Below are 4,381 nucleotides of genomic sequence, written 5' to 3' on the forward strand. Positions count from 1 at the left end.
GTATTTTTTAAAATACGGCAGCGTTACAAAATGTCAATTGTTCTGATACACAATTATAAATTCTTATTTTTTTTTCTCTCGGGAGGAAAAGTGTTAAAAGGATTGGGAGTTGCATATCACGGTTCCTACCCTCACACTGTTATTTCTCTCTGTGTCGTCGTTGTCCCCCCCCCCCCACAATAATGTTCTCACTCTCAATTCCTTTCCTAATTTTACTTGAGAAATTTGCATTTTGCAAGGTGTATTTATTAAGATGACTAATATTTGCACTACTTCCCTCCCTATTTATTTTAGGGGTTTTGCCCCATTGCTAAAAAGAAGGGTGAAGTTATACAAATAAGTGCAGTGGGTCCACTTTCCTTCTCTCTGCTGTTTCCTTTTTTTTTTTTTAAACTTCCAGGTTGAAACCATACTTGGGATTAAGTCCCATTTAACTTACTTCAGAGTAGACTTGTATAGCACCACACTCCTGTTTTTGCAAGGCACTCCACAGCACTAAGAGAGACCGTGGAAAGAGAACTCAGCTGAATCTGGGAGGCCAAACTACACTTTACAAACAACGTGGTTTTAAAATGTGTGCTTAAACTATTTCGAAGAGCAGTAAGCCACAGGGCTACCAGGGGCCAAGCAGTGGTTCGGGTGAGTAGGTGGATTTTTAGTAGGAACCCAGTGCAGGGCCCTGATCCAGATTAGGAACCCTGTGGCTGCTTTTTCTTCAGAATAAAAGTGGTTACCTAAAGCATGCTGTTAGGAAAAACTGCGTTTATGATAACATGACATTTGGCCCTGATGCATTTCTCACTCCTGCAGGTTTTTAAGCAACCCTAATCTGCTTCCTCATCTTTTCATTTCTGTTACTACATCCACCCATTTCAAAGTTAAGGCGAATCGTGTACAAACTGAATTAACTAAGATATCAAGCATTAGTGCACTTGGGGCAGGGAGTGGGGTGCAGTCATGGGGCAAATGCCAAATTGCTGCGCCCCCACCAGGAAACCTTGAAATTCAGAACTACTGAGCTTGATGGGAAGACATTTCCTGGCAAGGAAGTTGGGTATGTCGTTGTTTTTCTTGGTAGTGCCTTTATTTTAAACTGTCCCACTGTAAGGTTTGAAAACTCAAGTGGATGGTAGGGAATTAATTTTTTGACTTGCAAACATTTTCTGTTGCTTAATACATGAACAATGTTTGTCTCCAAAGCTTTAAAATAATCAAACATGATTTCATGATTCGTGCTTGCACTATAATAGTGCCTTGAAAGAAATATAACCATGTGTACATGTCTTCATGCAATCGCTTTCAAGCATCTCCTGTTGACTTAATCAGATATATCTGGTTGAATGCTTGTGAGCCAAGTCCCTATGCGAATCACAGTTATGCTGCAGATTGTGGCAGATTCTCACTTGTGTGTACCAACCCATTGCCCTTGCCAGCTGTTCTTCTACACCAGGGGTCAGCAACCTTTTTCAGCTGTGGGCCGGTCCACCGTCCCTCAGACCATGTGATGGGCCGGACTGTATTTTTTTTTGGGGGGGGGGGGATGAACGAATTCTTATGCCCCACAAATAACCCAGAGATGCATTTTAAATAAAAGGACGCATTCTATTCATGTAAAAACACACTGATTCCCAGACCGTCCGCGGGCCGGATTGAGAAGGCGATTGCGCTGCATCCGGCCCACGGGCCTTAGTTTGCCTACCCCTGTTCTAAACCATATGTTACATTTCAGCCCGCTCTTGTCTTGCCTGCTTAGCTGCAGACATGGCAATTACCTGGTCAGTGTTACTTGGCATGTTGCACTAGCAAGCTCAAAGAAGAGCAAGACAAATAAGGCGAATGACAGCAGAGGTGGTTTGTTCCCTACTCGTTTTGCAACTTTTGTCATCACATTGGTTGGTTCCCTAGCTCTGCACTATAACAAAACAGATACTGTTTGTTTCGGTGGCTTGGATCCAAGTGCATGGGGCAGGCTAGAGGAAGAAGAAGAAGAGTTTGGATTTGATACCCCGCTTTTCACTACCCGAAGGAGTCTCAAAGCGGCTAACATTCTCCTTTCCCTTCCTCCCCACAACAAACACTCTGTGAGGTGAGTGGGGCTGAGAGACTTCAGAGAAGTGTGACTAGCCCAAGGTCACCCAGCAGCTGCATGTGGAGGAGCGGAGACACGAACCCGGTTCCCCAGATTACGAGTCTACCGCTCTTAACCACTACACCACACTGGCTCCTCCCCTCCTCCCTACATGGCTCCCCCAGTCCTCCTGAAATCCTCTCCTCAGGTAGCCCTACTAAATGGGGGTTGCAGCATAGGAGCTAAGAAAAAGGAAGACCCCCCAAATTCAGGTAGATGCAAGTTGCCAGTTTACTTTTGTTTGTGTCCTTTATTTTCCTAGTTTGGGCAAGACTTGCCCCTCTTGTGGTCTTCCTGATTTGTCTAGTTAACCGCACTGTTATCCTTCTAGGATAACAGTGTGCCCTTTCTAACTTTTTCCAGAGAGGCACAGATGTTTCTCTGTTGTCACAAACGCAGCCAAGAGTCTTGTGCCTAAAAGACTACCAGATTTTATTTTGGCATAAGCTTTTGTGGATTCTAGGGTTGCTTCCAGACTACCATTATTTTATGGGTGGGGTTCAGTTGCACTCTGGTGAATTCATTAAAGTAGGTTTGCTGCTCTTTTGCACCTTTTTAAAAATAAAGAAGGTATATCTGCAGTAAGGAAAGTGAAGGAAATTGCAGTGGAAAACACAGGATAACAATGTTAGATGCAATGCTGTTAGAGCCAGTGTGGTGTAGTGGTTAAGAGCAGTGGACTCGTAATCTGGTGAACCGCGTTTGCTTCTCCGCTCCTCCACATGCAGCTGCTGGGTGACCTTGGGCTAGTCACACTTCTTTGAAGTCTCTCAGCCCCACTCACCTCACAGAGTGTTTGTTGTGGGGGAGGAAGGGAAAGGAGAATGTTAGCCGCTTTGAGACTCCTTCAGGTAGTGATAAAGTGGGATATCAAATCCAAACTCCTCCTCCTCCTCCTCCTCCTCCTCCTCCTCCTCTTCTTCTTCTTCTTCTTCTTCTTCTTCTTCTTCTTCTTCTTCTTCTACCCTACCTGAAAACATACAAGAATCAACAAATGCTTGATAAACAGTGCATCTGGAAGCAACCCAGTCCAGAAAAGCATTTGTTGTTGTTCAGTCATTCAGTCGTGTCCGACTCTTCGTGACCCCATGGACCAGAGCACGCCAGGCACGCCTATCCTTCACTGCCTCCCAGTTTGGCCAAACTCATGTTAGTAGCTTCGAGAAGACTGTCCAACCATCTCATCCTCTGTCGTCCCCTTCTCCTTGTGCCCTCCATCTTTCCCAACATCAGGGTCTTTTCCAGGGAGTCTTCTCTTCTCATGAGGTGGCCAAAGTACTGGAGCCTCAACTTCAGGATTTGTCCTTCTAGTGAGCACTCAGGGCCAATTTCCTTGAGAATGGATAGGTTTGATCTTTTTGCAGTCCATGGGACTCTCAAGAGTCTCCTCCAGCACCATAATTCAAAAGCATCAATTCTTCGGCGATCAGCCTTCTTGATGGTCCAGCTCTCACTTCCGTACATTACTACTGGGAAAACCATAGCTTTAACTATACGGACCTTTGTCGGTAAGGTGATGTCTTTGCTTTTTAAGATGCTGTCTAGGTTTGTCATTGCTTTTCTCCCAAGAAAACAAAACAAAACAAAAGCATATACCATAATAAAACTTGTAAGTCTTTAGGATGCCAGAAGACTCATTATAGTTTTCTAACAATTAAGTACAATCTGTTTGGGCTTCTTGTTGCAATAGGTTTACCTAATTGCCAGGTTTCTAAAGAGATCTGACCTTAACTTTACATACGCTCTAATTTGCAGAACAATTTTTTCCTCACACGTATTTTATTGCGAGTTTTTCATTATGCTCAATGGCACTGCGGTGTTACAGTACTGCAACGGCTCCTTGTAGCCCAGGAGAGGAGGCTGGTTTAAGGAGATCCCTCAGCACAGAGCTGTTGAGTACTGAGTTGTGTGTAGTGTCTTGGGGGGCTAAATACAGCTAGCTGTCAATCACATCAGTATTAAAGTTGTCCCTTGTTCAGGATTGAAATACTGTATGGCACCTAACTTGATTTACAGAGCAACCCTGTGCATGTCTACTCAAGAGTAAGGCCCATGGGCTTCAATGGGACTTACTCTCAGGTAAGTGAATATAGGGTTGTGGCCCTGTGCTGCTTTTGTTTGCACCCCTTGCGAATATGAGCACAAAACACCCTCCCCCCCAAAAAAAAGTTGTGTTGGTGCAAACCTGCATATGAACTCTTGAGCTTCTGAATGAGATATTGCAGCCTAGAATCAGAGCATTAAGAAAGAGAA

Source organism: Lacerta agilis, chromosome 2 (genome assembly GCF_009819535.1).
Source record: "Lacerta agilis isolate rLacAgi1 chromosome 2, rLacAgi1.pri, whole genome shotgun sequence".
NCBI lineage: Eukaryota > Metazoa > Chordata > Lepidosauria > Squamata > Lacertidae > Lacerta > Lacerta agilis.